We start from the raw sequence: 27,313 nt of genomic DNA, 5'->3' as shown, positions 1-27,313 counted from the left end.
ATCATATTGGAATTCTGGATTTGAGTGGAAAGGTGAATAGTTTTTTTTGTTTTGTTTTTTTATTTGACTATAGTGGTCAGGTGGGTTCATACAGGAAGAGATGGTCTTTAGGCTGCCCCTAATTTTTGTAGAACTTTAATGGCCCTATAAATCCACACTTTTAATTGGGCTCAGAAGTAAAGTGGTAGAACAAAACTGGAGTGATATGGTTTCTATGACTCAAACAAGTCAGGATTCTGGCTGCAGGATTCTGCACAATTGTAACTTCTGGACACTCTTCAATGGCTGCCTACATACAGTAGTCTAACATAGAAATTAAAGAAATTGACAATTAAGTTACTGTTCTTTCTCATGCATCAATGTAACACATGTGACAAATGATAATGACTACTGCCCAAAATAATACTATATTATTGCATTTCTAATGAAATATATTTCATTGGTGTTCTTTGTGTTTCCTCCATTCTAATTTTTGTAACCTAAACAGACTTTAGTATAAAATACAGTTGAAATCAAAGGAAAGTCTGATTCCTGGTAACCAGACTTTTGTGGTTGACATCATATCTGGCATAGAAAAATACCATAAGATGTGCCAGTAACAAATATTTTAAAAAGAAAAGGACAAAGTTATTACAGAAGAAGGACTTTGTAGGCTTGGGAGAACAGAAGAGGGGCATATTTTCTTACATATTAAATGTCACTTTTGACAATTGCTCAATAAGATGCATTTATTTGTATATAGCCATAGGCCTTTACAAAATATAAAATGCAACATAGAAAATAAAAATTTACAAACAGTAAAATAGAATAAAAGCAACTGTATAAAAATATAAAATTTAAGAAAAACTGAAACAGCATACATGACTACAAAGTGCAAGAGTGTTAAGGGGCTGGACCTGATGATTCTACAGTTATTGATTCTGAGTGGAAATAATTAGAAAAAGGCAGCAAATTTTACTTAAAGCACTTAAATTTTGCATTAAATTTCCAGGCACAGTTCAGAGTATTGGCAGTAACTTATAAACCCAGAATAAACCTAGGATGAAAATATCTTCTGTATGAATATGCTATTGCTGATGTCATTACTGCACCCCTGGCTCCTTCTGAGGAAGATGATGTCACAGTCAGCTTGGGGAGGGTCCATTGATCTTACCCACCCTGCCTTCAACCAAAGACCTGGCAGCTAGTGTGGAGTCATGAAATTTGCAACAACCTGATCTAGCAGGCAAACATACTAAGTAATTGGCAGTGGTGCATAAGCTTGAACAGGGGAACTGGCAAGGCCACACGAAAGCAGCTGCATGCACATTGGTTCACTACATCTGTTGGCCAGTGTGGGCCTTGGGAACTCACCACGACAGATCACTCTTAAGCAAAGTCTCACTCTCTGAAACTCACAGACTTCAGTGAATTGAGAAAGGTATGACTTTGCTTAGGCCTACCTTGTTAAAATGCTACATTTCGAATAGAATGTATAGAAAGTGAACAGGGGCAATATGAAAAACAGAATTCTTCCTCATTTTCCTTAAATGGAGGAATCAGGTGATATAAAGGTAAAGGTATCCCCTGTGCAAGCACCGAGTCATGTCTGACCCTTGGGGTGACGCCCTCTAGCGTTTTCATAGCAGACTCAATACGGGGTGGTTTGCCAGTGCCTTCCCCAGTCATTACCGTTTACCCCCCAGCAAGCTGGGTACTCATTTTACCGACCTCGGAAGGATGGAAGGCTGAGTCAACCTTGAGCCGGCTGCTGGGATCGAACTCCCAGCCTCATGGTCAGACAGCATGTTGGCTGCCTTACCACCCTGCGCCACAAGAGGCTCTCACAGGTGATATACATTCCAAAAAAATTACAAAATTTACAAAAACTGTATAATAAAAGTCAAAATATTTATATCAATAGTTACTCAAGCTAAGCCCTGTTACTTAATGCATTTGTTTCCAGTATTTCAGCAAATACTGTTCTCCCAAGCTTGCTGTTTCTCCTTCAGTTAAACTAATACAGCTGCTTTTGAGGCAAAACCCAGCCATCAAGTACCAAATGTCCCAGCTGCTGCCTCTGAAATGAGGTAGCATCCTAAGGTCAGCTTTCACATGGCACCCACAAACTTCAAACATCACTTTACTGCAAATATGGTCTATAAAATGGAAGGGCAAATAAAAAGAGGACCATAAAACTTCTCTGAACTTAAGCTAGAATCCAGATCTTCCTGAATGAAGTCACTTCCAATATGCTGTGAGTAACCATGAGAAATACAAAAAAGCATCCTCAAGGTGTTTCACCATGCCTTGTGGAATTAATAGAGGGTGGATTGACAGAGCAGTTGGAGGATTGGAAGCCTAAGTTTTATTTTAATAGTTCATCCTTATTTTGGCCAGAAACAAGTAGCCACCTCCACAGTTTTGGCAGGAAAATGTTCTTTACTGGAAGAACAGTCCGCCTCTTCAACTGGATTTTTGGCACATGATCAGGAAAAAGTAATATCTGATTTCCTTGACACTTGACTTTCCTCTTTCTTTTGAAAGAACTCTGTTTTTATCCTTCAGATCTGCCAGCCCAAACAGAATAGCACTGCTAGCTCCCCCCTTTCCTTCATTCATTCACACAGCCAACCATTTATACCTGCCCTACAAACGGGTGGTATATTTTATCATACTGAAACCTAACATATCTGGAAATCATTCATTGTCCTCTATTTTGACCTTCCAGACTATTTCCCCCCTACCTTCCCCCAAGTACTTAATTATACTCTAAGCCTAAATTTCATTTTCCAAGCTAACTAGCTTGATGACCATTTTGTTATGTTAACATTTTCCATGCTACCTCTGGTTTTATTACGGTGGCCTCCAATTTCTCTTTGCCATTACCCCTATTTCAAGACTATTTTTTTACTGACAACAGAAAGCTAGTGTGTAGTCTATATGCCATTTCACAGTGTATTTCATAACATGTGATAATCAAGTGGGAAAGGCTATCAAGAAAGGAAAGAGAGCACTCATAGCTCAGTTATTATCCTGCACATGTTTAAGGGATATTGAAAGGGCCCATGTTTCATAAATGTCTATTTTTTTTTGTTACTCTCTGCAAAGTTGCAAATTTTTCTACCAAAGAACATTTGCTTACCTTGGTGTTAACCAGCAAGAAATGAAAAGAAAGTGGTGTACAGGCAACAAATACATTTATTTTCTAATGCTTCTCAGTGTGATTTCTTATATAGTCAAGCGTATAAGTTCCAAATAACAAAAACACTTCTTCCAAATTTCTTATATATTCAAATGGTTTAAGTTGCAAAAAATTAAATATACAAGGGAGCCAAAACAGGGTCTGGATTAAGATTACCTGTTTTCAAGGTAAAGACCTTTTCTTCAGTGGCTATTCCCTAAAATATGACATATAGAAAACAAAATTAATAAACTCATTATAAGACATCTATAATAAATAATTCATATAAATATGAGTTATATGGTATGGTCAATATTGCCTCTCTTTTCAATGTATCAACAATGATTTTTCTTATATAGGTAAAACAATTACATTACATTCATATGTATATCATAACCATACATACTTTTTACAATCATAAATTCATGTGTTTTTATATAATCATAAGAAAAACTTAAGAAAAAAACCTTAATAATACAGATTGGCCCAATGGCTCTTACTTTTTGTGAAGGATCTGTATATTCCTAAGCAATGTCCCCAACCTCCTCAACGCATTCCCACAGATAAATCCCTGCCGCTAAACAGCAGGTGCATTCCTTCTTACCGACTTAAAGAAACCGTTCACAGAAAACACATTAAGTCCCATGTTGTATTAAGCCCCTTAGAACTCTGAGCACCTAATGCAAAGATACAGTCACTTTCTCCTTGTTGCAAAGTTCTATTTATGCTTAAACATTGGTGCTCATATGTCCATATGTGCTCAATGGCATTAAAGCACAATACCTTATTACCATTATGTATAACAATGACCTAAGACAGCTTAGAACATTAGGTTGGTTGTCATGGGTCTATTCTACTAATAGTGGCATATTCTATAAGTACATATAGGGTTTCCAGGATCTAACCAGCTTGCTCTGAGAAAAATTGGGGTACGGCCTGGTGTGAAGGCACCCTGACATCACTCTACATAAAAACCAGAAATTATGTCTTTTGATATTCTAGCTTTTACAAAATCATAGTTAGGACAGTGAATGTTATCCCAATCTTCAGAAAAGGTAGGAGCAACTATAGGCCAGGAAACTATAGGCCAATGAGTCTGATAATTGCAGGGTAGATAATGGAGCAGATTTTAAAGGGGCAATCTGCAATCATCTGAAGGACAATTTGTTGACCCAGAGAAGTAAGCATGGATTTGATTCCAACAGGACCTGCCAGACCAACCTAGTTTCTTTCTTTGATTGAGTGATCGGTTTACTTGTTCATGGAAACTTAATTGATGTTGTTTACCTGGATTTCAGTAAGGCTTTTGACAAGGTTCCCCATGATGTTCTGATGGGTAAATTGGAGGACTACAGACTGGATTTTCAGATAGATAAATGGGTAGGGAACTGGTTAGAAAACTGCACCTAGAGAGTAGTTGTCAATGGTGCTTCATCAGACTAGAGGGAGGTGAGCAGTGGGGTGCCGCAGGACTCGGTACTGGGTTTTGTACTTTTCAACATTTTTATCATTGATCTGGATGACGGGGTTGAGGGACTACTCATTACATTTGCAGATGACACCAAATTGGGAGGAGTAGTGAACATCCCAGAAGACAGAGTTCAATGAGAGGGATACACTTCTGGGTAGTAGTGTGTATGAACAAGATCTTGAGGTACTTGTGGGCTGTAAGCTAAATATGAGCAGTGTGATGCAGATGTAATGGTAAAAAAGACAAACACAGACTTGGACAATATCAACAGAGGCATCACAACAAAATTGCAAGATGTCATCGTTCCATAATATACAGTGTTGCTCAGACCCCACCTGGAGTACTGTGTGCAGTTCCGGAGGCCTCACTTCAAAAATTGTGTGGCCAAAATTGAGAGAGTTCAGAGGAGAGTGACTAGAATAATCCAGGGCCTGGGAACCAAGCCCTATGAGGAAAGACTAAGGGACTTGGGGAAAGTTTCCTGTTGGCAGGAGAGGATAGGCTTCACAGTAATGGGTTTAAACTATGTATAGAATATCAGCTAAATAGTAATTTTCAGAGTCGATCAGCAGTGGAATTGACTGCCTAAGTGTTACGCCAAATGCGTGTCTGTAAGGACACGTGTCTAAATTTAGTTGTGGGGAATCAGCTAGTAGAGCCAGCAAGAGGCAGCGTGGCGTAACGTGAGACCTTGTATTGCACAGTTTACTGGGTAATTATGTCACTGAGATAGAACCAAGGCAGACAATGATCTAAACATGAAAGGATTTTATTAATACACACTACTTAGACAAAAGACAACACATGCGTACTCTAGCAAAGAAATGTACATTCCTAGCCACTAGCACACAAGGAAAAGGCTTATAGGGGAAGAACCTATACTAAGGGTTGATTGGAAGTGATATCTACCTGTCTTCTGGGTGGAGCAGAGTTCCGGAGGTCCAGGGAAGCAATTTGGGGCGACGGACGAGGGACCAAGACGAACGTCGGACAGAGTTTCTGTAGCCTAGAAACTGACTGCCCTTTGTGGCTGTGGGAGCCCAATATTTAAAGGAAATTTGTGACCTGAGGTGATAGGGGGCAGATCCTACCTTGTCCAGGGCTTGGACAAAGAGTTTGATGGCTGGAGCCGGGTCCCAACAAAGAAACAGGTTGCTGAGACAAAGAAACTAGCTGCTGGGAATATGAAGAAATATTTCCTGTCTAGAAGGGCTGATGGCCCATTTCTGGCAAATCCTGGATGATTGCTTGTGCCTGGGGATAGTGGTAAGGGAAAAGACAAAGACCATATCTTGGATTAGATTTGGTGTTGAAAGAGAGTGGCCAGTTCCCCTTACAAGACAATGTGCTTGGCTGGCTGGAGGGAAGTCTTGGGTGGGGTGCCTTTGTCTCTCTGTACTTGCCAGGTGTGCTGACAAACTCCTCTTTTGTTTGCAAGCAAGCCGGTTGGGGGAAGCCTAACTCCAAGTCCTGCTTCTGAGCCAGAAGTGGGTTTTAGTTGCTCTCCCATTATGCTTTGCAAGGCTTGACCTGGCTTTTCTCTCTCTGGTGCCAGGGTCTGCTCAGGAGTGTCAGGAAGGGTTGACACGGGTGCGCCAGCCTTTGATGGAGGGGTGGCAGCCCACATAACATAAGGAGTTGGTGAACTCCCCCTCATTGGCAGTCTTCAAGCAGCACCTGGACAGATACTTACCCTGGATGCTTTAGGCTGATCCTGCATTGAGCAGGGGGGTTGGACTGGATGGTTTATATGGCCCCTTCCAATTCTGATTCTATGAGTCTATATGCTAGACCATCCATTATGTCACTTCTGGTTTCTATAGGAAGTGATGTCAGTGTGCTGGCAAAACACCAGTGAGTACCCCATTCCCCATATCCTTCTGCTGGTGACTTAAACACCAGGGGGCAAAAAGCGAGTGGGTCAGAAAAGCACAAAGACTTTCCTTGACAGGAGATGCTCTTCCATCATCAGAAGAGCCTTTTGTAGTAGGGAAAAGGCTCCTTTTTCTGGAGAAGAATAGTACAGTTTATGCAACAGAACAGAACCACAGGACCCAGCTTTTTGTCACTGACTTGCCCAAACCACAAACTAGCATTGACAATGGAAGAACTCTGTCATTTTCCCCAACATGTTGTTGTTTTCTTAAAGAGATTCCTATAGCACTTGAATCAACTTTGCTCTCATTAAAAGACATGAAATAGAATATATAATCAGATTTCTGTTGAAACAATAGATTGCATAATGAATGCACTGCATCTCCCAGCTAGGATACTTCCAAAACACATCTCCCAGCAATGGGAAAGGGAAGAAGGGAATGGTGGGATGCAAGAAAGGCTCTTTTCCTCCTGGCTCACAAGCTGCTGACAGTAGCTGCAGGAACAGCTTCCCAGAAAGTAAACTTAGAAATTGGTAAGGAGGAAAACAAGCTGCTTTGCTGACCATAAAGAGACTTAAAAGTTAGCAAAAAAGAAACTTAAACTGAAATGGAAGGCAGTGAAAATAAATACAGAGAAGGTACCATGTTTCAAATGCAAACAAAGGGAAATTAAGCAAGCAGAAGGATTGTGAATAGATATCATAGATTTCATCTGAAGTCAAGAAAGACTGATGAGCAAAACATTGCATCATGGAATGGAATAAGGGTGTGAATATAGGTGAATATAGGTAGAAACAGTAATGTTAATAATAAAAAGATGAGTAATAGTGATTAAATAATAAATGTCACAATCATTAAAGATTAGCATATATTAATAATAAAAAGGATAAAAGGATGAATAGTGGAAATATCAAGTATTATGAAGGGAACGGACAGATTTTATCTAACGGAGCAAAGTTAGCTGAGAAAAGAAGGATCAAAGATAACACCCAAATTCTTAACCTGCTGAAATGACTCGAGTGACATTGTTAACTGAGAGAAAAAGAGAAGAGAAAAGTGAAAGTTTAGGGGGAAGTATTATTGAGTTTCAGGTAGTAATCTGATATCTAAGTGGAAATAACAGTGAGATAGTTTGAAAATCAATAAGAACTGAGAAAGGAAAGGCTAGATCTAGGTAACATCAGTGTAACAATGATAATGCAGTGCAAAGGCAGAAATCAGATTACAAAGAAGAGTATAATGAATGAAAAGAAAGGGAACCAAGAAGTTAGACACCAACAGAAAGAAGTAGAGGGGAAAAAGAGGCACTTGCAAGAAGCAGAAAGTGATCAACTATATCAAAAGTTCACGCAAGATCAAGGACAATAAGAACAGAAAAGGACCTTTGTGACAAGGCTTATTTTAACACAAAGTAGGCTCTGGATAATGTAGATGTTCAAACTAAAATGGACAGGGTCAAAGAGGGAGCTGTCAAAAAGAAAACTGAGGCACTAGGAATAGACAATTTATGGAGATGAAAGAAGAGAAATGGGACAGCAGTAGAATATGCTGAGAAGAGGTGGACAGCCAAAGAGACTTTTAAAAAGCAGTAGCATGTTTAAAGCAATAGGGGACAACATCAGGTGAAAAGGAAAGACAGAAAATGTGGATAAGAGATAAAAGAACAGAAAGAGTCGCTAATTACAGATCAGAAGGGAAGTGGTAGGTTTAAAGGGAAAAAGAAAAGAAACATCAAAGGCAAAAATTAACAGAAAAAGAAAAGAGGAAGGGGAAGATTTTAAACAATGGCAGTTGAAATATTGCAACTAGAAGAAAAATGGAGTGGCGAAAACCCAAAATATTGGATCAAAGGGTCAGACAAAAGAGATGAAGTGAAGACAAGAAGGATGAAACGGCAAATAGATGTCGATGAAGATTGGAGGAGGAGAGAAAAGAAAGATGATTAGAAGAAAAATGAAAAGTTGAAAGCATGGCTTTGTAATGAATGGAGTATTATAGAGTAAGATTGGGAAGGGGCTGTGGCTTAATGTCAGAAAGAAGATCCCATGTTCCATCCCCAGCATCTCTGTGTTGAAAGATCAGGTAGATGATGTGAGACACTTGTACCAAAGACACTACTGAGCTGCTGCCAGTCTGAGGAGACAATATTGATCCTGACGGACAGTGGGGTGTGATTCAGCACAACACAGCTTCATATATCCATGTGTTCAAGTTCTGCACCAGAGACAATGGACAGTGCTAATGCAGGAATAAAAATAACACAAGAATAGAAGGACCTCAGTCTGGAAAGCATAGCGATGAAGAAACTGGAAGGCAACAGAAATAAAGGATTCCAAAGAAGAAGGTACAAAAAAAACAAGAAGGCATGCTCATACAAGCCACTGGCTCAGGGCATAGCTTTTCCGCTGGTTTCGTTTTGATCTTTTGTCAGACTGTCCTGCTGCCCATGAGGATTCCAGACCTGTTCACTGAGCCAGTACTTGCAACAGGATTACACATAGGAAGTGCCATACTGGCTGAGACTAAAGGCTTATCTAGTTCAGCATTCTGCTCACACAGTGGCCAACCAGCTACCTCCAAGAAGCCCACAAAGGGAAGAATGCAACAGCATTATCCTGCCAGCACTCCCCAGCAACTCATTTAAATAAGCCTTCTTGAGGAAGTAGATATCCATCATGATTAGTAGCCACTGATAGCCAGGTCCTACTTGAATTTGTCCACTCCTCTTCTGAAGCTTTCAAAGTTGGTGGCCATGACCATATCCAGAGAGTTCCACTGTTCTAACTAGGAACGTGTATTGTCATCCCAAGAAATGATCCAAAAGAAGAAAATAATAGAATCAACATGAGAAAGCAGTATGAAGATGACTAGCAGAATGAACAGAAATATGGAACAACAGTTTTGGAAACTAAATGATACACAGTTCAGAGATGAAGGTTTGGAAAGATCCAGATGGCAAGTCAATATGGATAAAGCTATCACCAGGAATGATTCAAATGAGTAGCCTTATTGGTCTGAAGTAGCACAATAAAATCAGAGTCCAGTAGTACCTTTAAGACCAACAAAGATTTATTCAAGGCATGAGGTTTCAAGTGCAAGCACTCTTCGTCTGACTAAGAACTGACCATCATAAGAGTCGGAATATATAAGCAAAAGTTAATCCTGTCACATTAGAAAACTGTGTCACAGCTGTGTGTGGATGTTGTGACACAGTTTACTAATGTAACAGGATTAACTTTTGCTTATATATTCCGACTCTTATGATGGTCAGTTCTTAGAAGGACCAGGAATGAGGAGAAGAAAAAAGGAACATCAGGACACAAGATTCAAAAGGAAGGTTGAATAAGAACCTAGAGTGTGGTATATCATTGCAATCATACATGTCAAGAGTAAAGAAATAAAAATCATAAATTTCAATGGGAATAGTAAGGGGAAGGAAGAAATAAAGAAAGGTATGGGTGGGAAGCTCCCCGATGAGAGTGGGAAAAGGTGAAAAAGCTACAGGAATAGCTGGGCCAATCCAGGAATGTTTATGTACAAGAGGTTTTTGTGTGCTCTTACTCAGGAAAAACCTCCGTGGTTTCTTTGTTTCTGCATTTAGCCCCACTTTGCCTATGCATGTCCCACTGTCATTTAAAAAATTCTGCATACTTCTGCATCGTGGTGAGTCCACATTTTCCACAACTTTTCCTCAGGGTACTTGAAACTTACTTTGCAACGTTCCCCCCTTCATTGGTTCCATGGACATTTTTTTTTTGGATGCAGAAACATTCTAGATTTCTGTGTGTACAACAAGAGAAAACAGTTTAAGAGGAAAAGGCTGTGTCATATGGCTTAGTTAAATCCTGAAATGCCAATTTAAAAGACCAATTGAAACAATAAAATTCCATGGAATGTAACTTTAATATGGTCAAAAAAGTTTGTACAGGAGGTAATACAGATGTAAGAAATGAACACATTGGGGATAGCAAAAAAGCATAAACACAAGAAGATACTGCAAAGCTTCAGAAGATTCAGGGCCCATCCCCTATCCCAGGAACCAGTGGAAGAAGAGAGAAAATCTCTTTGGCTCTGTTGGGAAGCGGCAGCTAGCAAAGTGCTCTTGTATGGGGGCCAATGGCTAGACATGTAGATTGGGGCAGTTCTTCCATGCTACTATAAAATTATAGATGAATAGAGTAAATCTAGTCTATGTGATGAACTGTGCGTATGCGTCACCCATCATAGAGATAGCCATTGTGGTCAACATTCTAAAGCAGTGATATAGTGGGGTGATTTCACGTGCACCATTTCTAAATCATGTTGTATACCTTTAAAAAAATACATAGATTTATGGGGTAAGCTGTGTTGGTCTGAAGTAGCAGAACAAAATTAGAGTCGAGTGCCATATTTAAGACCAACAATATTTGATTCAAGGTGTAAGCTTTGGCCTTAAAGATGCCACTGAACTCTAATTTTGTTCTGAAAAATACCTAGTTATAGACATGGAACATTCCAACATTTATGCTTTCTGGAATAGTCTCTGCATACAGAGCACTGTGTGCATGTTGGTTTCACCAGAGAGGTTTGTGAGCGCATGCAGGAGCCTGAATACATTTCAAGTGGCACAATGGAAATCCCACTTTTTTATTTACCATACAAATTTTGATTATTCTATCAGGGTTTTTCTTAAATAACTCTGCTTGTTTATTACATTTTTGATTTGTATATTTAAAAATATCTCTGCCATACTCCAAATCTTTAGTGTCTCCTCTCAAAATAAATGATGTCCTATATTGGATGGACATCAAATGACTTTTATTGCATTTTCTGTTGATAGCACGTTGTCACACAATGCCTCACTGTGTCTCCAGACCAAAAGTAGGCTAAACTGCAAACCTTCTGTAAACACGAAGTTCAGATGTGCACCATATGTAGAAAGCCTGTTAAACAAACTCTGTGGGGCAATAGTCACACGCCTAATGGCAAGGCAAGCTTAAAACGTCAAGCAGACAAAGCAAGCTTTTAGCTGGCCGTGAAAATGTAACTACAGCAACAGAATCACCAAGTAAAATTTATGGGTTTAGTGGTTAAACAGGATACAAGTCTTGTATGGGCTACCTAATTGCACATCTTTTTAGACAAATGTTTATGACGTACAAAGAGATTAATGTAAAATAATCCTTTGTAATGATGTAAAATGTCAACACTATTTCTGGCTCTATAACCATTCTGTATGAAGACCCTCATTTAGGACTTGTACAGTGCAATCCTAAACATGTACATTCAGAGGTAAATCCCACTGAATTTAATAGGATTTAGTATTTAAGGAAGAATACTATGGGCATTGCAGCCTTAATCTCTTTGTTTTATCTTCCTGTTATTACCCCACAACAGCTCTTAGGTTGGGACATGTATTTGTGCTGAGAGTTGGATCACTCCACGGGTGGGACAACACAGACAAATCTTTCTGGGAAGAATCAGCAGCAACTTTATTGTTTACAGGTTCCTCAGGTCTTGGCATAGTACAGGGTAGGGACAATGGGTGCAGATAACAATTCCGTCCTGTTGGGCTAACCAAAGGCCTAGTATTAGGGCTGACACTAGTAGGAACTTCTATTCCTGCCCATCACCATCCTCATAGGGGCATGGTCATTGCTTGTCTTGCTTGCCTGCACAGCCAAATTAAAGCACCTTGTAATATTTGCACGAATCCAGCTATAAGATCACCAAGCCATATGGTGTTGCAATTGCAGATGGAGGTCCTTATAGTAAAAGTCTGGATTAAAAGTATAGATAACGTGGTGTTCAGGCATGGGGTGAATTGGTTCCATTTTCCATCCCTATCTGTTTCTCTGCCACTACAAGATAATACTTAGTGACATAAGGTTCAGTCTCATCCCCCAGTTTACTCCTCCACCACTGAAATCACAGGACAGTGACCTACTTTTCTGCCATGACCCTCTACCTCGTTACTGTGGAAGTAACTCCACTGAGACTACCAAATCTGGTAGTCTACAGAAGTCATCTAAACTTAATTTAGATACAAAGAGAGCAAATTTGAGTGAGACCTATATTATTCAATGATTACCCCCAAGAAAGTGATGTTAGGATTGCAACTATAGATCCTAAAATGTCAACTGAGAGACAGAGAAACAATGTGGAAGAGTAAAAGTGTGGAAAAACTCACTGAACCTCCAGACTTGTGTATTCCAGTGTCAGTTTGTTCATCTAATTACACATTTTCCCTAGATTCAGGTGAGTAATCATGTTGGTCTGAAGCAGGAGGACAAACTCAGAGTCCAGTGGTACCTTAATGTTTTATTCAAGGTATGAGCTTTCGTGTACATGCATCTAGGCACCGAACTAAAAGTAGCATCCAGAATATTATTCAGAGAGATGTACGGCCGGGTCCTCAACATATTGATGTAAGTTGGCTACAAAGCTACAGTCTCAGACACTAGTATTTTGCAAATGTTGAAAAGCATAGGCTGGACGAACACTTTCACAAACTGAGCAGCTAAGAGGACTCTGAAGAAGAAGAAGAGTTAGTTCTTATATTAAGGTGACCAGATTGTGAGGGACCTAAGGTGGAACACCGGGGGCGGGGCGAGGGGGGGTGGCAGCAGTGGGGCGGTGGTAGTGGCTCCTGCTCAGTGGCGGCAGCAGCAGTGGCTTGTGTTCCACGGCAGCTCCTGATCAGTGGTGGAGGAAAGATGGAAAGGGCTGCTTTAGGGGCGGTGGGTGGGCGGCGGCGGGTGGGTGGCAGCGGCTCCTGCTCGGCAGCAGCAGGGAGTTGGGGGGGCAGCGGCTCCTGTTTGGCGGTGGCGGGGGTGCTCTCCTCCTGTCCTCTCCACCCCTGGCTCATCTGCTTCCTCTTCTTGGCCATGTGCGCTGGCAGCAGGAAAGCCCCGGGAAGTGGGCAGCCAATGGAACTGGCTGCCTCTGAGATGGACCATCCCAGCTGCCTTTCCACTGGCTGCTGGCCCCAGGGAAGGGCGGGCGGAGGCTGCACCAGGCCCCACGCCAGACTGCTCCTCTATCCTGGCTGCAGCCTCCTCTCTGGCCGGCCGGCCGGGTGGGCGGAACAAAGCGGGAAGCAGGGCGGAGGCAGCCGCCTGGCCGCCCGCCCCATCTGGGCTGGCCTGCAAGGGGCAGGGCACAGGCACCACCTCCAGCTCCCTAGGGCTGGCTGCCTTGCCTCGCCCTGCTCCATCTCGCCTTGCCTTGTACCACCCCACGCCGCCTCGCCTTGCGATGTGCTGGGCACCGTCATGGGACATTTGCGGAATGTGGCGGAATATGGGGCTATCTGCCTGGAGGCGGGGCGGTCCCGCGAGAAGTGGGATGAATGGGCACCTTATCTTATATGCCACTTTTTTCTACCAGGAGGAGTCTCAAAGCGTCTTACAATCACCTTCCATTTCCTTTCCCCACAACAGAACCCTGTGATGTAGGTGAGGCTGAGAGAGCCCTGATATTACTGCTCTGTCAGAACAGCTTTATCAGTGCTGTGGCAGGCCCAAGGTCACCCACCTGGCTGCATGTGGGGGAGAAGTGGGGAATCAAACCCCACTCGCCAAGTTAGAAGTCCGCACTCTTAACCACTACACCAAACTGGCTCTTTGGCTAAAAAACCTCCTGGGCCACACTGACTTTGTGAAGAGAGATGCTGCTCACCATCCCAATCCCTTACACTGGAATAGTGTAGTGTCTCAAGAGATGATGTACTGAGGAATTTAAGACACTGGGGGATTTAAGACCCATGCCCCCTGGCTCTGTTCAGATAAGAGCATCCAGTTTGGCATGTCTCTTCCCAGTGTAAGATGCCTCAGGGTACAATTCGCAGTATCACCACACATTACAAAATCCAACAACTTTTGTGTATATCGATATGTGCCAGTTCTTTTCTGCAGTGTGTGAGAACTGGTTTCTCCCTCCCCTCTTCTTCAAACTGCCCTGTGGGGCCACAATTTGCACCACTTTGAAAATTATATGTAGCGATGTAAGTAACATGGGTTTTTCCCCTCACCTATTTCAGTCTCATTTCATATTCTTTTCCCCTACATCATATTTCCCCTATAAAAGGCACATTTTTTCAATGATATTTGTACCTCATTCTATCAGTATTATACACATACAGGAAGAGAACCCAGGGTACTCACAGGGGGCACCTCAGTTTCCAATGTATTGCCCTCCCCACATTATTTCCTCCTGATCAATTTATCTCAAGCACAGACCAATAAAATTCCAATCTCTCGGAGAAAAAGCCTTTCTGTAAGATGTGCGAATCAGAACTAATGAAGTCTTCAAAGTGAATGGCAATGAGTTCATGAAGTGGCTGAGTGTTGTCATCATCATCAAGAGTGTTTCCCTTTCTTTCATTTCCCAGTGAATATGTAGGTCTATCAATATATCTAATTCTTAACATACCAAATCTGTAGATACTTAAATCCAGAGACTGGAGCCATGACCAGACTAGAGAGATATTTCTACAAACTTGAGGAAATCTCAGGTTTGCAGAAAAAGCTGAAATTATTTTTAAAAATTAGAGGGCTAACCCACCCCCAATAATAAAAGGAACAGTTACTACTTTAAGATATGAATGTCCTCAATAGCTGTTGCTTGGCAACCACAACAGTACTGCCATCCTTCAAGTATCATTTTTTTGTAAGTTAAAGGCAGGGGGAGGAACAGGGCCCTTTCCAGGGCTGTTTTGACCTTTGAGGAAGGACTCGTAAGAGCCAGGCTCACTGCACAACTTGTTACCACCACTGAGGTATGCCTGTTTATTACGATTCAATATCACTCTCCCCACAAAAACTAACATAGTGCAGTGGTTTGAGTTGCAGGCCCAAGTTTGAATTCCTGAACTGTCATGAAAATCACTGAGTGACCTTCAGCCATTCACATATACACAGCCTATTTTACCTCACTAAGTTGTTATGAAGATAACAAGGGTGACAGCAAAATGATGTACACTGTTATGGACCCCATTGTGGAGGAAGGTAAGATATCAGTGAGGTAAAGCATATTTATTAATATAGCTGAAGATAGGTGGCAGCAGAAAGTAGATGAGAAGAAGAGAAGAAAGCAGGGAAAGGCAACAATATGGAAAGTAATAGTGTGGGGGAAGGAGAAATGGAAAGTAATAGTGTGGGGGAAGGAGAAATGGGAGAAATAAGGTGTGGGGTCCTAACCACACAACCAGGCCTGACTCAGTGGCCAGTACTATGCAATTAATTTTCCTGGATAGAGCCTTCTGTATAAGGAAAGGATACGAAGCTAAAGACCAGGGAAGGCAGATGGTTGACTGGTGAAGGAGGCAAGAAAAGGGGAGAGGCTATGGGAGTTTTTTGGGGAAAGAAAAAAAAGAGAGAGAGAGAGAAAAATGAAATCCCTCATTTTTGTGGGTTCCTTGCTTGTAAAAATATAATTAAAAGGACATTGTAAAAACAGTACACACACACACTTTAGCAATCTATAAGTCACTGAATCTTGTTTTAGATGTTTTAATCAACCATATAGTGATATTTCTCAAAATGCACAATGCATTGGCACCCAGGGGTCTCAATTAAAATATGCCCAGGATTAAAAGTCCCATGTCACACTCTGTGAGGTCTCACATAAAATCCAAGGCTGGGCAACATTCCCTACACTGTGGAACTTTGTACTGACCCAAGCTTTTAAGCCTGGTTTGTGTGTGTGTGTGTGTACACATATCTGCAATTTATTTTTTAAAAAACAGTTTTTAACATTAAATCTTTAAGCCTGTTCCACAACAGCCTTATCTGCATGCACATCAAACAATGTGATTGGAATAACCTGACTTCTACAGAAAAGCCTTAATGTTTCTGAAGTATTTATATGTTTCATAAATATTCATAGCTATTATTCATTGTTGACAAGCATTTCTTGAACTGCTGCAGCAAGAATTATTTACATTCATTTTGGGAAGTGGCTGGAACTGATAACTGGACTGCTCAAGAACTTCCAGAAATATGAAATATGATCTTCCTTTTTTAAAAAAAAAACCCAGCTCTGTGATGATTGCCCCGGGAATGACATCCATGGAGGACAATGAGATTACAGTCTTCAGACTGTAATGAGAGTGGCTTATGTTCGCTATTCCTCATGCACGCTGCAAACCTGTCATGAAAATGGATTACCTCGGTTTGGTGATATTTTCAGTTCTTGTCATGACAATAAGACATCACAAGTTTAATGTTCAATATAGCCCATGAAATACAATAGTATATAAAGATATGTGGATATTAAAATGCTTGCCACTTGCAGCCCTCCTCCCCCCCCCCCCGCCTTTACACCATCCTGTGACTCCCCAAGCTGCCGAATGATTGCTAGTACTCTAACACCTGTTTATGATATTTACAGCACAATCTGATGTGGAATTACAATCTGCTGTGAGCTCTAAGGCTTTGGGTTTTAAAGGAAGCAATGTTGCTTAGGATTGCACTGTTATTCTTTTAGTTGGGAGGGAAATTCACAAGCAAAGAAAGATGCAGCCAACTTTGAAAATGCACAGAGTTCCCCAGATACCGAGGGAAAAGGTCAGGGTATACTGTGCCATCTTCTGAATCCCTTGGCAAACCAGTCATTAGTGTTATCCTTTACAGAGCAAATGTTGAGACCAGTGGCATCCTTAAGACCAGCAATGTTCTATAAAGGATACTAGGGGCCAATCCCATTGCATTCAGGAATACAACAGGTGCTAGATTGGAGGGGGGGGGGTGGAAGAACTTTGCGGACAGCCTCTTCCTCCCCCCAGGACCTGGAAAGGCTGCAGGCAGCTGTTAGGGAACTCACAGACAGTGGCAGTTCTCACGCAGCAGGGATCTGCAGCCTCCAAGCCTTGGAGGAGAGTGGAAGGAGGAGGGGGGTGATCAGGAGTGGGGGACAGAAGGTGTTTGGCTGACTGCTGGACAGACAAGCAAGATGATTGGAGGAGGAGGCACTCAGGGGTGAGACAGCTGCCCTGAGTGGGTGTTAAGTGCTAACACTTAAGCCATGAGACACGCTCCTCCTCCAAGGCCTTACCAGAAATATTAAATGGAACTGATAAGCTTTTGTGTTACAGCACATACTTGAGGAAATGTGCATGCACATGACAGCTTATACGCAGAATTAAATTTAGTTGGCCTTAAAGGTGCCACTGGACTCAGACTTTGTTCTGTTGCTTGAAACATGGCTACCCACCTGACTCTATCCTTCTCCATGACAATCAACATTAGGGTTTCTGATGTTGTGAAGAACTTACTCGGTAATAGCCAAGATTGCAAAGGGTTGGTCAGATTGTCATGTTTAGCTTCTATTTAGTCTCTGGAACAATATTAACAACCGTGTGGAATATCAAAGGTCTGTTCCCTGTTCCCAGATAGCCAAATTCACTCACAAGGTAGGGGTGCCAGTCTCTAGGTGGGGCCTGGGGATCACCAAGAACTACAGCTCAACTCCAGACTGATCCCTTCCCCTGGAGAAAATGAACAGTTTAGAAGGTAGACTCCATGGCACTTGTACCCCACTGAGATTCTTGTCCTCCCCAAGCTCCACCTCTGAATCTCCAGGAGTTTCTCCATCTGGAGCTGGCAACCCTATTTCCCTGGCAATTCTACTACCAGGGTCAGCTTCACAGATGTGCAACCTTAAGGAAATCCCAGATTTGCAGGGGGGGGGGGAGGAAGAGATCTGGCTTTGTTTTGGGTTTTTTGAACATATTTTTCCCATGCACATTTTCACCCCACTTCCTTTTTCTTCTCCTCCCATTCCCAGGGGCTTCAGTGGTGTTTCAGAGTCTCTCACCTCCCCCTAGCTGGTATCTACATGCTACAGTGACAGAATTCAGGGTGATAAGAAACTATGCCTATCTATTTACATTTTTTAAAGGCACCCTGAGGGAGAAAAGATATACCTCCTGATTTCCTTAGAGGTTTGAACATTGAGGTGATGGCATTTAGGGAAAAGATACTGACAGCTCCTTCTGCCCTCACTTCCTGAAGCAGCTACGGCTGCTGCCCCCACCCAAGCTCAGGGAGGACAGAACAAAGTTTGTGTCCAGTGTCATCACCAACAACACAAAAGCTTACATCCAGAATTAAAGCTTGTTGGTCTTAAAGGTGCCACTAGACTCAAACTTTACTCTTACATTATGCAATCCACCTTGAGCCTCAATGAGAAAGGCAGACTATAACATAAATAAAATACATTTTAAAATTAAAAATACCGCTCAGTGTCGTGAGAATAAAATGAAGGAAAGGAAAACAATGTAGACCAATTTGGGTCATTGGGGAGAAAGGTGAGGTATAATTATAAGCAAGGGTAGTCAAACTGTGGCCCTGGCAGGAGCAGGGGCTCATGGGAATTGTAGTCCATGGACATCTGGAGGGCCGCAGGTTGATTACCCCTGATGTATGGAAATGGTTATATATGCCCCATTTCCTTCCTCCCTTTCCCCGGATTCTCTGTCCTATACTCTTTGTTCCTGAAACTGCTTTTCACTTTGAAAGCTGGCTGGGATACGCAAATCTGCATGTAATGTATAGTTAGCCTTTTAAGAGCGAGCAAAGGAGCTTTTCTTCGCAAATGAAGGAGTCTGGGTGTAGAGATCACATTAATTGTGGAAACTGTGTCAGGCACAGCCCTAACCAGGGATTCATAAATAAGAGGTTTCAGATGTGTATACTGTTTCTAAAAACATCACTAAAGGTTGACTTGTCCCTACATTTGCTGCAGTTGCGTACACAGTGGAATAATTGTCCAAGCTTTTACTCACTGGAGTACAGTCCTGCTGCTTTGATTTCTTGGGCAAGCTTTTGATTTTGTTTACTGTGCCACAGTGTTAAGATAAGCCTTAAAAATTATAGGTTTTCGTTCACAAATACTGGGATCTCCCATTGATTTCACTTTTAAAAAAATGAAAGCTCTTCATTCAGTATAACCTTGGGGACATTCAATTCTAAGAGCAACCCGTTAATCCGAGTGGATGGAAATTGTGAGATTTTTGGATGTTTCCAGTTAGATAATTTAAGATTCTGCACTGAATGATCTGATAGATACAGACATTTTGATGGCGATGTATACTTTGTGGACACAAAGCTGTAGTCCACTTTTGTTGGCAGAGTTTAAATATGCAAAGGTAAACAGCACCGGCTATTTAAAGAATAATTAGCTTTATTGATTATTGAAACAACATTGTAAAGAGAGAGAGGACTGAGAGAGTGTTCTGGGGTCCGATTGTTGTCTCCACCTGAAGAATGAGCTCAAAGGAGCAGGAAGTCTCCAACAGGGCCAATCAGGACACAGGGGGAAATTATTTCAAAAATGCCAGGAAATTAAATTCCTCTCTAAATCTGCTAATTACATATCTCCTTCCCCGATGTTCCTGTAAGATATTCTTCATATCCTTTTGAATCAAGCACACTACAGATCTTGCATATTCCAACAATTCCCCCATCTCAGATTTTCATGTCACCAATGAAAAGTTTCTGTTCATTACTAGACTAGAAGCTGATAGCAAAATGTTACAAGTAGCTCATCTAATTTAAGAACCATCCATGCAAAGTAATATATATATTTAAAATACATTTGTTTGAAAAGTCAAGCCCTCTAAGGGTCTACATACTTGAGCCTGAAAAATATTTTCTCCTAATCCCAGGCAGGGGCTATTTCTTGGGGAGGGTACAATCCAATCTTGTCAGATCTTGGAACCTACAGATGAGAGAAAAATGAAATCAGCAGGCCCAAATGATAAGTCTTACAGCCACTCTTGTTTGGTGTATAAATCATATAATTTCTGGGCAATCAGAACGGGCTCCTAGGTATATTTTTCCCTGTTTTCAAATACTTCTTCAATGATTGCCACAATGATTATTTACAAATAAATGTTTTCATAATAATTAACAAGATATCATGAAATGTACAAAATAATACAAACCAAACTAGATCCATTTGCCAACATACCTGTAATCCATTTAACAGTAAATTAAGACGTATCTCCCGGCTTTAAGCTCTCTTTCTTGAGGCAATTTTACTCTTACGTGCCCAGCTACTGTTATCTCCAGTCCATGTTTAAACAAATGCTTAATTGTACAGGTGTTGCCAATTAGTGTGAATTAAAGGGCTGGAGTTTTTAGTTTGGATACAATAACCCTGAAAGGCCTGAATTCCAACATGGACTTTACTTGTTTTCTGTAAAAAGAATATATATGTATGAATATGTTTGTCCACTGACTTGCCCTTTAATTCGCGCTAATTGGCATAAGCATCTCAACAGAGATGTTTTACTTTAAAAAAAATTAGCTGGCATCGTGGGCCCTTTTAAACATGGAGAAAGATGATTGGCTGCCTGGCATGATTGACAGGTGGAGGGGAGTCACATGTAAAGCATGTTGCTCTCTTCTGCCATTTCAAGCAGGTGTGTAGAGTGCTAAGAAGCACAAGAAGGCAGCAGAGGAAAGCAAGAGAGCCAGAAGGTGAGGAATGGCCGGAAGCATGTTATTTTTTAGCGTTACGCCATTTTGCTGACATAATGCTATTTTTTTCAATGTGTGGAAGAGCCCTTAGGTGGGGCCTAGAGTTCCAACCATCAGGTGGGGCCTAGAGTTCTTTCAGAAAAACAATTGATCTCCATATGTAGGTTCTACTACATATGTCCACCAGTTCTCCTACTTTGATGGATCCTACCATTAGGCTCCCACCACCTTTTTTAAAGACCAGGGCGGGGGAGTGATATCAGTATGCTGAAGGACAATCTAGCATTTATTCCAAACTCTATATGAAAACCATTGCATTTAGGGTAAATGTTAGAGTGTCACCCTGATGCATGAACGCCACTTCTGGATGATGCTGCAATGCTGGGGAATGCTGGCCTGGTGAGTCCTTACCCCCCAAACTCTCATGCCAGCCTATCTAGGCTACAGAGAGCAGTGTCTCTGAAGTAAATGATGGCCTCTGTGATATCACATCGCCACTAAGCTCCCTCCCCCTTCCCAACTTCTCACTTCCCCAGGCACAATCCCCAGGGAAGAACTACTTCTTTAAATACCCAAAGAATAAAAGTGGAAATCTAACACAGGGAAGAGTAGACAAGATTGGATCACACTCCCCCTCCCCCCAAACAATCTAGTCTTTGGATCTTTTAGGTAGTAGAACATTCCAAAATAGCATACTTTGCCTGCAACCTAAAGTGGCACAGCCCATTCTGCCTCCTCAAAGTTCTGCTACACGTTCTGCTAAATGCACAGACTCAATTCTGGTTGCAGTGCATTCTATGCATGCTCAGAAGCAGCTTTTTCATAATCATTGTAATCCTTCCCAGGCTGACATCTAGCACCAAAAACAGAATAATAAACTCTACCCGGTATGTTAAAACCTAGTCAAGCAGAATATTAACGTAGATAGTGATTAAATTCCAGAGTGTTCAAAGTCAAACCTGGTTAAAGACTATCAAACCTGATAGTTTTTCTCTACCAGATTATTTATTATTGACAGCTCAGCGGCAAAGGATAAACCCTCTGCACGTGCCCAATGGAACTCTTTTCATTATTCATGTCAGCATTCTATAACTGAGGCATTAAAAACAGGCCCAGTTTTGAGGGCAGCCACAAACAGTACCCTGAGTTTTCAGTGGTTTCCTTCTATGTTTACTCTCACTATGTTAGGAATGTTTAAAATATATGTTCCATTACATTCTCCCCCTCAAAGACAGTCATCCTTATTTTTAACTCCCCTTTTCCATCTGGAATTGGTGTGTATTTGGTTTTTATTCATTTGCTGCAGGCCGAATGTCACCTTTATTCTGGTCCTCAAAGCGAAGTTCTCTGCTAATTCTAACAAACAGAACACAATTGGTCAAGCAAGGCATGGTTTTCTGGCGAATCCCTTTTAGCAAATCAGACATGGTGCTCTCGGCAATAATGAAAGACTTCAACTTCATTTCTTGCCAATGTAGGGAGTCCTCCGGCCCATGCTTATCACCTTGTGCTCCCTCTGATGCCAATGATACGTTCTGTCTATGAAAATATTAAATGCATCTTTTAAATCATGGTATATAATGCTGTAATGTTCATATCTTCAGTCAGTAACATTTTCTAATTGGGTGTTCTTCTCCAACATCTTGTTATTTTACCTGTGTCATTCAGATCACAGTGACAGACGTGCAAGAATATAAAGCTTATATTGCCATCTTGTGTTGACAGAAAGAAACAGCAATGATTCTTTTGTCACCCCTAAACTCTTTGAAGATGTATGTCTAGCAATTAAAATACTGCAATGTTGAGCTATATAGCTCTGTCAACCTTAAAGGAGAATACATTCATTAATGCTTCTTGCAGTCATGGAATTTAGTACAAATACCCTTAGGCCTGCTCTACATATATATCACACGGTTATGACATTTTGCCTGTGATAAACTGAGAGGGGCCTGCATTGTGAATGATCACTCCTTTTCCTAGTGATTGAAAGAGAAGGGCTAATCTTGCCAAGAAGATCTGTCCTGATCAAAACTCCATTTCATGATCTGAAAGAGGGCAGCTTCAAGGATACAGGGTAGGGCAGTGTCTCAATGGTAGCGATTCTGCTTTGTAAGCAGAAAGTCCCAGGTTCAATTCCCAGCATATCTAATTAAATGAATCAGGGAGTACGTGATGTGAAAGACCTTCACACACACACATACACCATCACAAACAGACACCACTGACTTTGACAGACTAGTTATCAGACTCCATATAACTTCACATTTTGGTGTGAAACCTAGATGGTCAACAAGTACTATATCTGAGGAGGACAATGGAAAGATTACCTGTTCTGGATGGCCAGTTTGAGGGAGATTCTCCTATCCCATCTATATGTGACCCAAAAGGCCTTCATGGCTTGCTTCTCTTCCCTGATCCTAGTTTTGCATGTAATCCCTAGAGTGCTGAATGCAAATCCTGTATTTTTCTGCAGAAACCTTTTCTGAATCTGAATTTTGCTGGGAGGAAATATTTGCATGAGGCCCTAATTCCTGATGGTCAAAGAGGAACCTTCCCCAAGAACCCTTGAAATATAAACTAGCAACAAGGGACCTGCAAACCTTGGAAGGTTTAGCTTGCCTTCCTAGGAAGGCCAAAGAATCATTGTAAATCTGGATTAGCTAAAGTGGACTTTAATTTTGTTTCTTTAATATGAAATAGCGAAAGGATTTTTATTTTAATGCATTTTGCATTAAATATAGTATAAATATAGTAAATATATAATGAGGTGTGTATGATACAGGATATATAGTAATGAATATAATAACATAGTGGCAAAATAGATTGGTTTTAATAACTGAAGTAAGGAGAGGAAGAAGATTATGGAGAGGAGGAAGATGTTGGGTGAGAGTCTTTCCTTACCCTGCTTTTTAAATATATCATGTAGTCTAAAGCAAATTCTGAATTATTTTATATATTTATTTTATATATTTTCCTTTCCCAGAACTCCTTGTTTGTCTATTTTTAGGCGCAGGGTGGTAAAGCAGCCAACATGCTGTCTGAAGCTCTGCCCATGAGGCTGGGAGTTCGATCCCAGCAGCTGGCTCAAGGTCGACTCAGCCTTCCATCCTTCCGAGGTCGGTAAAATGAGTACCCAGCTTACTGGGGGGTAAATGGTAATGACTGGGGAAGGGAATGGCAAACCACCCCGTATTGAGTCTGCCATGAAAACGCTAGAGGGCATCACCCCAAGGGTCAGACATGACTCGGTGCTTGCACAGGGGATACCTTTACCTTTACCTATAAACACCATGGAGAACCATATTAAAGACCCGTCCTTCAGCAACTGCACTAATCTCCTATAGAATTCCAGATTTGGTTCAAGGTATTGGTAGTCTGGGCCCTGCTCATTAGTAGTCTGGGCCCTGCTCATCTGAAGGACCACCTTTCTAAATACATCCCCTAGAGAGAACTGCAATCAGCCCACACCAACCGGCTGAGAATCCCCAGCCCCAAGGAAGTATGCTTGGTCAATACCCACTTGGTGGAATGAGCTCCCAGGGGAAATCAGGGGTCTGACAGAACTCACTGAGTTCTGCAGGGTCTGCAAGCCAGACGTATTTCACGTCATTAAGTACCTGTTCCTCTTAACTGGAAGTGCTAGGAATTGAACCTGGGATCTTCTGCCAGCTTGATGTAATGGTTAAGAGCATCAGATTCTAATCTAGCGAGCCGTGTCTGATTCCCTGCTCCCCCACATAAAGCCAGCTTGATGACCTTGGGCTCTCCATAGCACTGATAACGGTGTTGTGACTGAGCAGTAATATCAGGGTTCTCTCAGCTTCACCCACCTCACAGGTCATCTATTGAGGGGAGAGGAAAGGAAAAGCGATTGCAAGCCACTTTGAGACTCCTCCTCGTAGAGAAAAGTGGCATATAAGAACCAACTCTTCTCCTCTTCCTCCTCTACTGAGAGTCAGTGTGGCATGATGGTTAAGAGAGGTCAACTCTATCCTGGAGACCTGGGTTTGATTCCTCCCATTCTCCACCTGAAGCCTGCTGAGTGACCTTGGACCAGTCACAGTTCTCTCAGAACTCTTTCAGCCCCACTTATCTTACAAAGAGCCTTTCATGGGGAGAGTGAGGGAAGGTGATTGTAAGCTGCTTTGAGACTCCTCAGGCTAGAGAAAAGCAGGCTATAAAAACCTGTATATGTGCACCAAATTGGATCTTGAAATGCCTTAGGCTTCTTCCTCCACATGCTGGAACTCATACTACTTTGCACAGAGAAAAGTTGGAGAAAGGAGATAGAGACGTGCCTTGCTGGAAATGGGAGGGGGGAGGTCACCTCACTGGAGAAGCAAGTACCAGAGGTGGAGGCTAGTGAAGATGGTACCCCATCTGGGGTTCCCCAAGACACTCATTGCAGCAGGATCGCAGATCTAAGAAGCTCAGTTCGGAAGTCATGCAGCAGCCTGATATGAATCAGGAATGAACCCCACTTTCTGACATGATTCAGGTACAGAAGTGCCCCACTGCATCCCCTCTTCCTGCACATAGGACGAATACATGCACATGTCTGGGGGCATTTCAAGTGGGGGAAGTTGTGTAGGGGGAGAGCTGAAACCCCTCTTTTACCAGGCCACAGTCAAGATCCAAATCAATTTGCTGCGCCTCTTCAGAATTGAGTTCCCGAGGGAATCTTGCAGCTACCATCCTGCTGCTTGTCTCCATCCACCCCTTCAAGAGGAAAAGAAGTCCAGAGTAACCTTTCCCTTCAGACGGCTTTTTCATCAAAAAGCATCCTCCTCAAAGTAATTTTACCCTTAATGCAGAAATCTTATAGGAAATCTTTTTACTCAGGGGAGAGGGGAATGTATATGTACTGTAAGATTCTTCAGTGAAATGTGATTTTACTTGCATTGATTAAAAAAAACCCTCCCAGTAAAGGGTTAAGGTGCACTTCTAGCTTTGTGCCCATCTTTCCCTTTAAATCACAGCAGAGCATATTTGCTGTATAAAATTAAAAATAATCAGCAAAAAAGAAACACAGAACCACAGAAATGCCCCAGCAAGGTATTTTTCTATTAGCAAATCAGAGATGAGCACTGAGTGATGAGTTCGGAAACAGAAAGGAATAAATGTCCCTGCAACCATCTCTTTTGATGTTAATTTATAGAGCTGGCTGCAGGAGGATCAATTTCTAGGAGCCCCAGGTCTCTAGGAATGGCTGGACTCTGCAGCAAAGGGGCAGCCTTTTCCCGGCTGGTGGCCTCCAACATGCCATCATTACTGCTGTTCTTCAACGTGATATTGCAGGATGTGTGCAAGCCGATGGCCACTTTCAAATTGGGACTGAGGTTTACCAGCAGACCTGGAGAAAAATCTCCTGCCCCTAGAACAGAGGCACGCTGGGGTGTTATTTAAGAAGCAGTGAAATTTAATCCAGTGCCCTGAAAAGCTTCAGCTGCTCATTTCTATCCATGTGCAAAATGGCCATCCTAGGTAGGTCCTCTCAGAATCGTACTGACCAGTAGGGCTTATACACAGGGAAGGATCCTTGGAAGCAGATTCCATCAAACACAACCCAAACCCAGCTGACATTTAACATGTGACTCAGCACTCACCTTAAAAATATTGTGTTTGGGGGGCAAAACCAACTCCTGAGAGCACATGGCCCTGGGGCAAGTTCATCATTCACTTCCTTCTGGTCTGCACCCTTTTGCCAGCAGGAAAGGGCCATGGGCCTGGCCTGTTTGTCTGACTGCTGGTTTCTCACGGCTGCTCAGGGAACCCCTCCAGCCACTGCACTGTGCCCATGTTTAAGGTGAGCAATGGGTCACATCGAAATGGGACTTTGTTGCCTTTCCTCCCAACGCAACTCAGAATGGTGTTAAACCAGGGCAGGGTTTTCTCTCTCTCTCTGCCCCCCACCGTTTTGCAATCTCCAGGTGTTCATCAATATGATAATAAGCAGAGGACAGTAAATGATTACATGGACTTCCTCACATCACCTTGGGCTAGAAGAGTGTGATCCTGTGCAAAGGGAGTACCTCTCAGGGAAGCTTACTGGCCTGGACAGTTTTGCTGCCGCACTGTTAAGTCTCTCCCGTCCTACTGGCACACCTTAACGCCGCGCAAAGCGAGATGACTAGCAGGAAGTGCCAGAGAGGCCTGTTTGTTGTCCATCCGGAAGCGTATCCGAGCCGACAACCAAAACAGTCCGCGGCTCTTCTGAGAGCACGGCTTCCTCGTTTCCTAGAGTGACCACTAGATGGCACAGCTAGGTTTCCCAATCCCCGGGACGCCTGGGCATTGTTCCGCGACGCTCGCGCTTCCCTGGCTGCTGCATCTCTGG

At 42.1% G+C, this 27,313-nt stretch overlaps 1 long non-coding RNA gene across 2 annotated transcripts in view; it reads right to left on the bottom strand.

Moving 5' to 3' along the window:
• Nucleotides 1-27,111, bottom strand: part of LOC143844668 (uncharacterized) — a 47,567-nt gene extending 20,456 nt beyond the window's left edge. For both annotated transcript variants that reach the window (XR_013234090.1, XR_013234091.1), the window contains exons 1-4: nt 26,970-27,111; nt 20,127-20,212; nt 10,223-10,291; nt 3,341-3,380 (exon numbers count right to left, since the gene is read on the bottom strand). This is a non-coding gene — a long non-coding RNA (uncharacterized LOC143844668). The remainder of the gene's footprint in view (nt 1-3,340; nt 3,381-10,222; nt 10,292-20,126; nt 20,213-26,969) is intronic.
• Between the last annotated feature and the right edge of the window lie 202 nt (nt 27,112-27,313).

The sequence above is a fragment of the Paroedura picta genome, chromosome 9 (genome assembly GCF_049243985.1).
Source record: "Paroedura picta isolate Pp20150507F chromosome 9, Ppicta_v3.0, whole genome shotgun sequence".
In the NCBI taxonomy this organism is placed as follows: domain Eukaryota; kingdom Metazoa; phylum Chordata; class Lepidosauria; order Squamata; family Gekkonidae; genus Paroedura; species Paroedura picta.
Note: the sequence above shows the minus strand (reverse complement) of the source record. Positions and strands in the feature narration are given on the sequence as shown.